Here is a 12,670-nt window from a genome sequence, read left to right as displayed (position 1 = left end):
AAAGAAATTTCTGTTTGTTTGAAACTGAAAACACTGCTTTTCCTCATCCTTTCTGTTTGGAATTTAGCATCAAGCTGCTACTGGTTCTGTCAGACTTATGATTTTCCTTTGAGTATTTGAAAAAATCAACATTGGGTATTGTATGATTGGGTTACTGCTTGGTTTATTCTGCCTGGGATTGTCATTGCCGCTGTATTGGTTGTCGTTGCTGCTATCTTCTACTACAGCTCTACTGACTTTCCTGCTTCTTCAATTGTAAGCATTTTCCAGGTACACATTTGAATTTCACACTGATGTAACAATGAAAAGCATGAATTGAAATATCTGAAGGAATTTTAATCATCGGCTGCTGCACTTACAACTTTTTAAATGTGTTTAGATTCATGTAATTTTTAGTTGGTAGCTCAATAGAAAATACATTATGCAGTGTGTACTTAATAGAAGCTTTAGTTTGTTTAACACTAGTGATTTTAGTTGATCAGTTGTCTGTATGACGTAGAGTGCGCATGTGTTTAGTATATTGGCAGTTAAATCTCAGCTTTTATCTTTATGTTAAACATGTAAGGCAGGATGCTTTTAATTCGGCAAAATATGCATCATCATTCTGAGTCATTTAAACTAACTCTATCAAATTGGGTTTCGTTAGGCAGTTTATAGGACCACGTCTGAATCCCATTGGTAGTACTTCTAGTAATCGATTCTATTAATCTAGTTAAAAAGTCAGTTTAAATTTAAACTTGAAAGATGTCTAGGTTGAGTTTAGCGTGCTATTTACCTTATATGCAATTTCTTTTATCAAACTGAAAGCATGTTCAATAAGGCACAAAATTTCCCACCTCGCAGAGAATTAATGCAATAACTAATAAGAGGCCAGAATTGGCCAAGCATGCAATTTAATTAGCATGTATCCTCTTTCTTCTATTTTTAGAGACAAACATAATAGAAATGTAGTCACTGTAGGTTTTATCCTTTCAAACAATGAGACGAGCCTCGCCAAATAAAAATGCAAATTGCGGGGCCCTCAATAATTGATCATAATAAATACTTAGAATTCGGGAGGGACTGTTTAGTGAATTTCATTGTCTTCCCCAAAGATAATAACGCGTTAGACTCTTTAGGCGCGACTTAATTAAATTACATTCTTAAATTCGGGTGCGCATTTATGTGACCCAAATTCAAATCTCAACGGAGTCGAAATGTGTTAACAACTACGGGTGCATTGATTGTGACGTGGTTCGAGATGCATTTTCACGACGTTGCAATTCTATAAAAAATAAATGATAATAATAAAAGCGGTTTAAACTTAATAAAAGCACATAAGTCACAACATGTATTTAAATCAGATATTTAGCCATTATAACAATTTAAGAGACCGTGCTAGAACCACGGGATTCTAGGGTGCCTAACACCTTCCCTCGGGTCAACAGAATTCCTTACTTAGAATTTCTGGTTCGCAGACTTCATTTGGAAAGTCGAAAATTTCCTCGATTTGAGATTCAAGATAAACTGGTGACTTGGGACACTAAAAGCCAAACCTTTCCCAAGTGGCGACTCTGAATTAAATAAATAATCCCATTTCGAATATTGTCAGTTAAATTGGAAAAACTCCCTCACGCATTTAACCCTTCGGGGCGGGCACGAAAAAGGAGGTGTAACAGATGTCAGTTGTACTGTTTATCTTATCCTGTCATCTTATTATTTATTTAACCTCAGTAGGGCCCTGACCTTCCTCGTCGCTACCCGACCGAGGTTAGGCTTGACACTTACTAAGTACCGCTATGGTATACTCATGCCCTTTCTGCGCATGTTTTTTATGTGCAGATCCAGGTACCTCTATTCAGACTAACTATCCTTGAGGCGAGGCGCTCTGTAGAGACTTCAAGGTATATATGTTGCGTCCGCAGACCAAGGAGTCTCTCTCTATCTTACTGTAATAGTGTAGCCCTTCAGTATTTCCCTTTATTAAACATTTCTAGAGTTAGAGCTTCTTATGTATCTCTTAGCTACTGATTCGTGGGTTTCAAGGTCTTGGATTTAGGTATAGGTTTGAGAGATTTAAATATGGTGTATGCCGATCGGCTCATTTAAACACTGTTATTAAATTATTTCTATTTTAAATTGTTTTACTTCCGCAAATTAGTTTTTCTTCCGCAATTTAGGCTTACCTAGTCATAGAGACTAGGTGCCATCACGATGGTTCATGGAGGGCGAACCGAGGTTGTGAAAAGTTGGTATCAGTGCTCTAGGTTCATAGGAGTCATGGATCACAAGCCGATTTATTAGAGTCTCGCTGATCGGTACGGAGATGTCTGTACTTATCTACGAGAGGCTATCTAACCGTTAGGAAAATTTCCACTTCATTTAAAATCCTTGTCATGCAATATTTTTAATATCACAATTCTAAACTTCTATCTTCTATTCTCTCAGTGATGGTGAGGAAACGCGCTACCAGAGATGATCAGGCACCCGCGCTCCTATGAGAGCCGTCAGAGGTCGGGGCCAGGGTAGAGGCCAAGGACGCACACGTGGTGCAGGCAGAGCACCTGCATGAGCTGTCACCGAAGTGCCACCAATGGTTCCAGATGGAGTCCAGGCACCTGATACGCCTGTTGTTACTACTACCCCATCTCTTCAGGAGACTCTGGCACAGTTCATGAGCATGTACACCACTCTGGATCAGGAAGGGTTGCTTCCCCTTGTTGCAGCTACATCTCAGGCTAGGGGAGGAACATAGAACCCCGCCGCCCGCACTCTAGAGCAACGAGTTCTCATTGTTCAAGTTTTATGTGTCATGACGACACAACTTGTGGTCCTAGTTTAGCGGGTGGTGAGGACCTCTCGTCGAGTAGAGGACAGGTGGGTCTAGGAGAGAGAGGACATACGAGGTTAGGATAGAGAGTATAGGGTAGTAAGGAGACCTCATAGACTGGAGAGACCCACTGGTCCTTATTTTGGAGAAAGAGTACGACATGGTAGAGGTTTTATGGGTCAGCCAGCTCAGTTTGCATCTCAGATTTCACATAGTATTTCAGGTGTTTAGGGGTCTTGGAGTACCTCTACCGCACAGTTCCTACTGCCACGTCCTCCTAGAGCTTGTTTTGAGTATGGTGACATACACCAAATGGTGAGGAATTTCCCCAGACTTAGGAGGGGTGCACCTCCACAGACTTCTCAGCCACAACGTGCCCCGCAGAGTTCTCAGGCTATGGTTACAACTCCAGTTGCTACCCCACCTGCTCAGCCAGCTAGAGGTGGAGATCGGGGAGGTAGAGGTTGCCTTAGAGTGGGAGGCCAGGCCAGATACTATGCCCTTCCTGCCTGTACTGAGGTTGTTGCCTCCGTTTCTGTCATCACAGGTATTATATTGGGTTGTCACAGAGATGCATCGATTCTATTCGATCCAGGCTCCACTTACTCTTATGTGTCTTCTTATTTTTCTTCGCATTCGGGTGTACCTCAGGATTCTTTGAGTTCCCCTGTTTATGTTTCTACGCCTGTGGGAGATTCTCTTTTTGTGGACTCTATTTATTGGTCGTGTTTGGTTGCTCTTAGTGGTATTGAGAGCAGAGCCGATTTATTTTTGCTCAGCATGGTAGATTTTGATGTTATCTTGGACATGGACTGGTTGTCGCCCCATTATGCTTATCTTGATTATCACGCCTAAACCGTAACGCTGGCTGTGCCAGGTGTACCGTGTGTTGAGTGGAGGGGTACTTTAGATCACACTCTTAGTAGAGTTATTTCTTTCCTTAAGGCTCATCGTATGGTTGAGAAGGGGTGGGATGCGTATTTAGCTTATGTGAGAGATGTCATTAGTGATACCCCCTTCAGTTGATTCAGTCCTAGTAGTACAGGATTTTCCCGATGTGTTTCCAGCTAATCTTCCGGGCATGCCGCCTGATAGAGATATTGATTTTGGCATTGATCAATTGTCGGGTACTCAGCCCATTTCTATTCCTCCGTATTGTATGGCTCCCCTTGATTTGAAGGATTTGAAGGATCAGTTATAGAAATTGCTTGATAAGGGTTTTATCCGGCCCAGTGTATCACCTTAGGGTGCTCCTATGTTGTTTGTGAACAAAAGGGATGGTTCTATATGTATGTGTATTTATTATCGCCAGTTGAACAAGGTTACAATGAAGAACTATTATCCTTTGCCTCGTATTGATGATCTGTTTGACTAGCTTCAGGGTGCACGAGTGTTTTCTAAGATTGATTTGCACTCAGGTTACCATCAGTTGAAGATTCAGGAGCCAGATATCCCAAAAACTACTTTCAGGACTCGGTATGGTCATTACGAGTTCCTTATTATGTCATTTGGGCTGACGAATGACCAAACAACATTTATGCATTTGATGCATAATGTGTTCCGGTCGTATCTTTACTCGTTCATCATTGTCTTTATTGATGATATTTTGGTGTATTCCCGAAGTTGGGAAGATCATGAGCAGCACCTCAGGACTGTTCTTCATACTCTGAGAGAGAAGAATTTATATGCTAAGTTCTCGAAATTTGAGTTTTGGTTCGATTCAATGGCATTCTTAGGTCACGTGGTATCGAGTGAGGGTATTCAGGTGGATCTGAAGAAGATACAGGTCGTGGAGAGTTGGCCTAGACCATCCTCAGCTACATAAATTTGCAGTTTTCTTGGCTTGGTGTGTTATTACCATCGTTTTGGGAGGGGTTTTCATCGATTGTATCCCCTATGACCAAGTTGACCTATATGTGTGCTCCGTCCCAGTGGATGGAGGAGTGTGAGGCAAGCTTTCATAAGATCAAGACAACTTTGACTACATCCCCAATTTTGATATTGCCTTCAGGTTCGGGGTTTTATACGGTCTATTGTGATGCTTCGAGGATTGGCCTCAGAGCGGTGTTGATGCAGGACGGTAGGGAGATTGCCTACGCGTCCAGATAGTTGAAGATACATTAGAAGAATTATCCGGTCCATGACCTTGAGTTAGCAGCCATTGTTCACGCCCTGAAGATCTGGCACCATTATTTATACATTGTGCCTTGTAAGATTTATACTGACCATCAGAACTTGCAACACTTATTCAAGCAAAAGGATCTAAATTTGTGCTAGAGGAGGTGTTTAGAGTTGCTGAAGGACTATGATATCACTATTTTATATCACCTGGGCATAGCCAATGTGGTAGCCGATACCTTGAGCCACTAGGAAGAGAGTTTGGGGAGTTTTGCTTATTTACCAGCATCAAAGAGGCCTATGGCGATGGATGTTCAGGCCTTAGCCAACCAGTTTGTGAGATTGGACCTTTCGGAGCCTAGTTAGGTTCTAGCTTGCATGGTTTCTCGGTCTCCCTTATTTGATCATATCAGGGAGCGGCAGTATGATGACCCTCATTTGTTTTTCCTCAAGGTCAAGGTTCAACACGGTGATGCATAGATGTAACTATTGGTGATGATGAGGTATTGAGGATGCAGGGTCATATTTTTGTACCTAATGTTGATGGTCTTAAGGAGTTGATTCTAAAGGAGGCCCATAGCTCGCGGTATTCCATTCATCCGGGTGTCGCGAAGATGTATTAGGATTTGAGGCAGCACTATTGGTGGAGGCAAATGAAGAAGGATATAGTTGGATTGTAGCTCGGTGCCTCAACTGTCAGCAGTGAAGTATGAGCACTAGAGGCCGGGTGGGTTGCTTCAGCAGATAGAGATTCCGGAGTGGAAGTGGGAGCGGATCACCACGGACTTTGTAGTTGGGGTCCCACAGACTTTGAGAAAGTTTGTTGCTATTTGGGTGATTGTGGATCGACTGACCATGTCCGCTCACTTTATTCCTGTGTGTACCACTTATTCTTCGGAGCGGTTGGCAGAGATCTATATTCGGGAGATTGTTCGTCTGCATGGTATTCCAGTTTCCATGGTTGGTGAGAAGGTTTAGGATGTGTCCTACATGGTTGGTGAGAAGGTCCTGTTGAAGGTTTCACCCATGAAGGGTGTTATGAGATTTGGGAAGAAAGGTAAATTGAGTCCTCGGTTCATTGGGCCTTTTAAGGTACTTTGGAGGATTGAGGAGGTGGCTTATGAGCTTGCTTTTCCACCAAACTTGTTGAGTGTGGATATAGTATTTCATGTTTCTATGCTCCGAAAGTATATTGGGGATCCATCTCATGTTTTGGATTTCAGCACGGTTCAGTTAGATGGTGATTTGACTTATGATGTGGAGCTAGTGGCTATTTTGGAGTGTCAGGTTCGAAAGTTGATATCAAAGGATATAGCTTCAGTGAAAAAGCAATGGAGTGGTCGGCTCGTGGAGGAGGCTACATTAGAGACCGAGCGGGAGATACAGAGCATGTATCTTCACATATTTGAGGCTTCATGTATGTTTCTTGACCCATTTGAGGACGAATGTTTGTTTAAGAGGGGGAGGATGTAACGACCCGGGCGGTCGTTTCATGAGTTACCGCTCTGTTTCCCATATTTCTGCTTCTCTATGCTTTGTTTATACGTTTTATGTGGTATCGGGTTAGTCGGTTCGAATCCGGATTGGTTTTGGTCAGGTTTGAGACACTTAGTCTTTTTTGAGTAGGCTTAAGCTAGAGAAGTCAACCAGATGTTGACTTATGGGAAAAAGGGCTTAGATCTGAATTTCGATGGATCTGATATCTTCGGGAGATGATTTGGGACTTAGGAGTATGATCAGAACGTGTTTTGGAGGTCCGTAGTAGATCTAGGTTTGAATTGGCAAAATTAGAATTTTGGCATTTTCCGGTTGATAGGTGAGATTTTGATATAGGGGTAGGAATGGAATTCCAAAAGTTGTAGTAGGTCTGTGGTGTCATTTAGTATGTGTGTGCAAAATTTCAGGTCATTCGGACATGGTTTGATAGACTTTTTTGGTCAAAAGCGTAATTTGGAGGATTTTTGGAACCTTAGGCTTGAATCCAATGTGTTTTGGTTGATTCGATGTCGTTTGAGGTGTTTTGAAGATTGGTATAAGTTTGAATAGTAGTATATGACTTGTTTGTGCTTTTGGTTGAGGTTTCGGGGGCCTCTGGGCGATTTCGGATGATTGACGAAAGGTTTGGAGTTAAGTTTGGAAGTTGAAGCATTTTTTGTTGCTGTCATAACCGCACCTGCAGTTGGGAGGCCGCATGTGCGATGCCCGTAGAAGCGGAAGACAACCATAGATACGGCCAAGAAGAAGATCATCAGGGACCGGAGAAGCGGTGAAGGGGGTGCACATGCGGTAGCTCAGGTGCGAGATTTTTAACAGCAGATGTGGAAATGACATTTAAGTGAAATCCACAGATGCGGTGGATTAGGCCACAGAAGCGGGACCGCAGAAGTAGGAAAAGGACCGCAGGTGTGGAAAGCTTGGGTCAGAAGGTACAAAAGATTTGCTTCACGATTGTTGACTTATTCTTCACCATTTTCATACGGGTTTGAGCTTGAGAAAGCTATTTGAAGAGGGATTTCAAGGGGATTTCATTGAGGTAAGGATTTTTTATCCTAAACTCATTTCTATGGTGTTAATTCACTGATTTGACTTGAAAATTTATGGAAATAAAGTATTAACAATTGGGAAAACTACGGCTTGAGATTGGAGACCTTTGAGCAAGGGTTTGAGGGGCCATTTGTGGTCGGATTCTAGTACTTTTGATATGTACGAACTCGTGGGGAGATAAGGAGTCTAATGATGTAAATTTTATCGAATTTCGAGATGTGGGTCCGGGGGTCGAGTTTGGTTAATTTCGAGATTTGCGTGGTATTTTGATTACTTTTGAGTGGGCTTTGTTCCCTTAGCATATTTTGATGGTTATGTACTTATTTTGGCTAGATTTGGAGCATCCGGAGGCCGATTTGACGGACAAAGGCATCACGAGCTAGAGTTTGGACCGGATTGAGGTGAGTAATGATTGTAAATGTTGTCCTCAGGGTATGAAACCGCGGATTACACATCGTGGTGCTATTTTGAGGTGACACACATGCTAGATGACAAGCATGGGGTCGTGCACTGTTGGGGTTTGTGACTTAGTCCGTCCCGTATGACTGTTTTACCGCGTTTTTGATTGAAAACTGTTTGCTATTATCATGTTTTAGGTTGAATGCCATATTTGGGCCTCGTGCCAACTTTTTGGACCCTTAGGGGGATTTTTACTGCTACTTCCTCATTGCTTTGATTTCATACTTGAACTCAGCCATATTGTATTCTACTATTTTCATAACTCAGCCATATTTACTTTGTTTTGACATCTTAAATAATATTTTGGGCTGAGCGACATATTTTTATTCTGCCCGAGTGGCATTAAGAGATTTCTGACTGAGTAAAGCCGATGGCCTGTGTTGTGAGAATTTATATAGGATCATGCTGCACGCCACAGCAGTGTTGCACTGATTTATGATTATGAGGCCGAGGGCCTGAGTTGTTATGCCACGAGGTGGGAGGTGGCTTGATGTGAGACTGAGAGCCTATTGTCTATGCCACAACATGGATTGATATTGCGCTTGGTTTGTAAGGGGCCCCTCCCGGAGTATGTACACCCCCAGTGAGCGCGGGTACCCAGTGAGATATGTGAAATAGCTCGAGGGGCTAATGTTGTACCATGATTATTGCCTGAGGGGCTGATTCCATTGATATTGTGCCCGAGTGGCTGATTTTATGTATTTATCTGTTCTCATTATTTTATCGTTTACTTGTTTAACTGTTAAAAGATGCTTTAAAGAGGTTTTCAGTGAAATAAGGCGTTTTCTTACAAGTTTCACTATTTTATTGCACTTCATTAATTTTATACTGCCTCTGTGTAGCATCTTGCTGTGTTTTACGTGTTTTCTTATCGCTTAGCTGTCTTTACTTTTATTACTCACTAGATTGGCGTACTCACTTTACTCCCTACACCATGTGTGCAGATACAGGAGCCTCGGGTCACGCTAGTGAGGGTTGATTGCTCCCACCAAGCCATTCGGAGTCCATTAGGTAGCTGTTCGGGATTCACAGTCCAGTGTTTCTCCCTTCTATCTTCCTTTCTGTTTCTAATTCTGTAATAGACTGTATAAACTCTTTCAGACTCTTAGACATATATTTAGATGCTCATGACTGGTGACACCCCGATGTCGGGCTGTGTTGTTTCCGCAAATTGTTCTATTCCACTTATATTTTGGGTTTTATAGCATGTTAGTGACTTGAATTATTATTATAACTGTTAAATTAATATTGGGGGTTTGTGTTGGTTGGCCTTGTTTCACGATAGGCGCCATCACCACCAGGTCCAAATTTAGGGTCGTGACAATGCCAAAAGTCACACTTGCGGAACATTCAACGCAGGTGCGACACCGCATTTGCGGTAGAGGTTCTGCATCTGTGGTGTTCATACAAGGGTTCAGACGCCCAGATTTTTTTAAACATTTTTCACTTCTTAAACCCGATTTTGGCACCTAATTTATACTCAAGACTTCTAAATTAGTGCACTACATGAAACTCTGATTCTGTTGAGACTGATTTTGTGGTACTTAGCATACAATTCAGCAGTAGCAACACACACACATGCACTCTCAACCAATTTCCTCACCCTAATCTCACATAAATCAGAGGGAAATGGGGAGTTAGCAGAAATAGCCATGGGAACTTCAGAAATGGAGAAGAAAAAGAAGAAAAGAGAAGTAGAAGAGAGGAGAAGGCCAAGTTACCTGTGTAGTCTTGTGCTTGATAAATTCGAGTGAGATCAGTGTAAGGAGTAGTAGTGTGAGATATGGGGGAGTTTGGGGTTTTGGGAAAAGAACAATATTTAGAGACTACCTGATGAAATGAGAGATCTATTTTTTTAAACCTGCCCGATTTTTACATCTGCGGTATTTAACCGCTTCTGCGATGCCGCTTTTGCGGCGAAAGAAATGCGTCTGCGTAAAAGTCCGCATCTATGGTAGGAAAATCGCTTCTGTGTGCCCGCATCTACGAGCCTAGTTCCGCAGATGCAGTTACACCAGATAACTGGTGCCCAGATTTGCAGCCACTATTTTGTGTCATTCCAACGTCCCAAACTCCTTAATTCAACTCCAAAAAATCTGAAACTTGGCAGATTAGTCAAAAATAATATACCAAGCTATTCTAAAAAAGAAAATTTTAAAACTGATGGGTTGCCTCCCACCAAGCGTCGCATTTAACGTCGTGGAATGACACAACTCAACTTTACCACTTTTCTCGCCACTTGGACGATATGAATTGAGCATCCAACTTGAAATCAAGCTTGTGACCACGAGCGGTGGGGGGTGGTGAGTAGATGATCAAGCCAAGACTTAATTTCTTCATTTTGCACTTCTTGGCTTTCATGTGAGGAGTGTCATTTTGCCTTCTTGTTCCCTCAAATTGTAAGATATATGGTTGTTGTATTTACTCATTGCAATACTTCATTGATTCGTGTAGTTCAATTCCCATTTCACTATACAATTCCAATATTAAAAAATGCTTGGAATGTGACATCAACCCTCTAAATTGCAATTCTTCCCGGATTTTGACATCCTATTTTCCCCCGGACTAGAGTCAATCTCAACCAAATTTTTATTTACACTGGTTGACTCTAATTCCATAGTTTTCTCGGCATCATTAACACTCATGGAGTCGGTTGGCGGTTGTTCAATTCTTGATTCCTCAAAGTACAACTCAATTTCTTCCTCAAAATTGGACCTTTCTTGACTTCCTTCCACACTCTCAAGTTGGTGGGCATAGTGAACCTTAACCAATATTTTCATTTGATCTTCCAAAGTGTGGATATGTTCATCATTGTGAGTCAAGCTTTGTTTCAAGTCCTCGAGTGCAAATTTGTGCTTCTCCTCATTTTGAATAATGGTCTCCAACATGAGCATCATCTTCTCATTTTGAGCATTTGAGAGTTCTTCTTAGTTTTGATCAAGTGCCAAGGAAGGATTTTTGGCTTAAACCTCCAAGAAAGACTCTTGGTTATCATTATCTTCCAAGGCTTTTTGGGCCTCTAAAGCTTCAAGCATTTCTTCCATTTGCAAGTTCAACCTTTCAAGTGCCAAGTCATTTTGGAGACTATTTTCCAAAAGCTCCTCCAAAGCATTTTGTTCTTTGTTTCCTCCTTCATTTAGGCATTCTAACATGAGCTTGAACTCTCCACTTTGAACATGCTCAACTTATTCCATTTCCATAGCCCTATCATTTTCATCACCAAGAGTAGAATCATCATAGCGGAGGCTTGGGGAAGGGAAGGGAAAATAATCAAAATCATCCCAATGACTATTTTAACGACCACACTTATCACAAATACTCCACTCATGGGTTTGAGATTGTGCGCACAATCCACCCCCGGGAGAATTTAAACAATTTTGCCATTAGTGTGGTCCTCCACAATAAGGACAAGGGTCATCAAAGTATGAACAACTACCATTCGACCAATTTTCATTATATGATGCCATTTTTCTAAACAAAGAAAATAAACAAGAAACGAACAAGAAAAATAGAACAAGGTAAGAAAAATAATTACACAAATATTCACAAGTTTGGACCAAAGCACTTATGCTTATTTCTCAAACAACCTAAATTACGCCAAATTCTTTTCCCAGCAACGATGCCAATTTTGATGACGTCCAAATCCACTACTAAAAAGTGAATGGACACGGTCGCATGCAATATAATTTACCTAACTATGAGTCAGGGTTGAATCCCACAGAGAACAATATGTAGGCGATTAGGAATGTAAGAGAATTATCACTTGTTATGCAATGCCAAACACTAAGAATTGTTTTGAGAAAATATTTATACCTAAATGCGAAAATGTAAACTAACCTAGAAAGCAAGTAAAATGATCAATGGCTACAAGTATGGATGCATTAGGAATTACACTCAAGTAATGATCCAATATATTTCATGATTTTACAAATATGAGCGAGTTTATGTTAATTAGCCACGGGTAATAATTCTATATTAGCTTCTTCCAAAGACTAACAAGACTTCCTAATTGAATTATCCCTAAAACAATTAAGAGATTAAGCACACCCGATTATGGTTACAAGTAGTTCAATCCTATCCCTAGGTAGAATCTATAAAATGAGGGTTAAAGCCTCAAGTTCTTGTTAATTACTTTTTCCCAACCCCAAATAATCTTTCCCAAAATTAATTCGGAGTTAATGGGCGAGTCCTAGGGTTATCTAATCCCTATGAAAATATTAAAGAACAAGAATAATTAAAGTAACAATAGCTCACTTCATAAAAGGATAAAAATCATTCAATACATAGGCACAACAAGGTATTTAATCCAAACTTTAAATATGATTATTTCCATAAACAAGATTTAAGTGTTTGATACAATACTACACACTTAGATAATCAATACAAAGCAAGAAAATGAAGAAATAAGTACAAAGGAGTAAGAAATTCTTAACCACAATCTTCAAATCTTCAAAACCCACGTGTAAGTGCATAAATCCTAGCTTCCAACCTTGTTCTCTCTAGTCTTGTTGATACCCAATTTTGCCCTATATATTTTCAATATACAAAATACCTTCAAAATAGCATTTATATACATATATAAGCATGTCAAGAGTTTTTATTATTTTTTCAATAATTTTAAAGGTTTAAATTGATTTATTTTCTCCCTTTTTACCCATAAAATCCCCAATGATTATTTCTAAAATTGTTATTTTGATAATTAATCTATTGGATTTTTATATTTATGCCAAAATATGGCTA

Source organism: Nicotiana sylvestris, chromosome 7 (genome assembly GCF_000393655.2).
Source record: "Nicotiana sylvestris chromosome 7, ASM39365v2, whole genome shotgun sequence".
Lineage (NCBI taxonomy): Eukaryota > Viridiplantae > Streptophyta > Magnoliopsida > Solanales > Solanaceae > Nicotiana > Nicotiana sylvestris.
Note: the sequence above shows the minus strand (reverse complement) of the source record.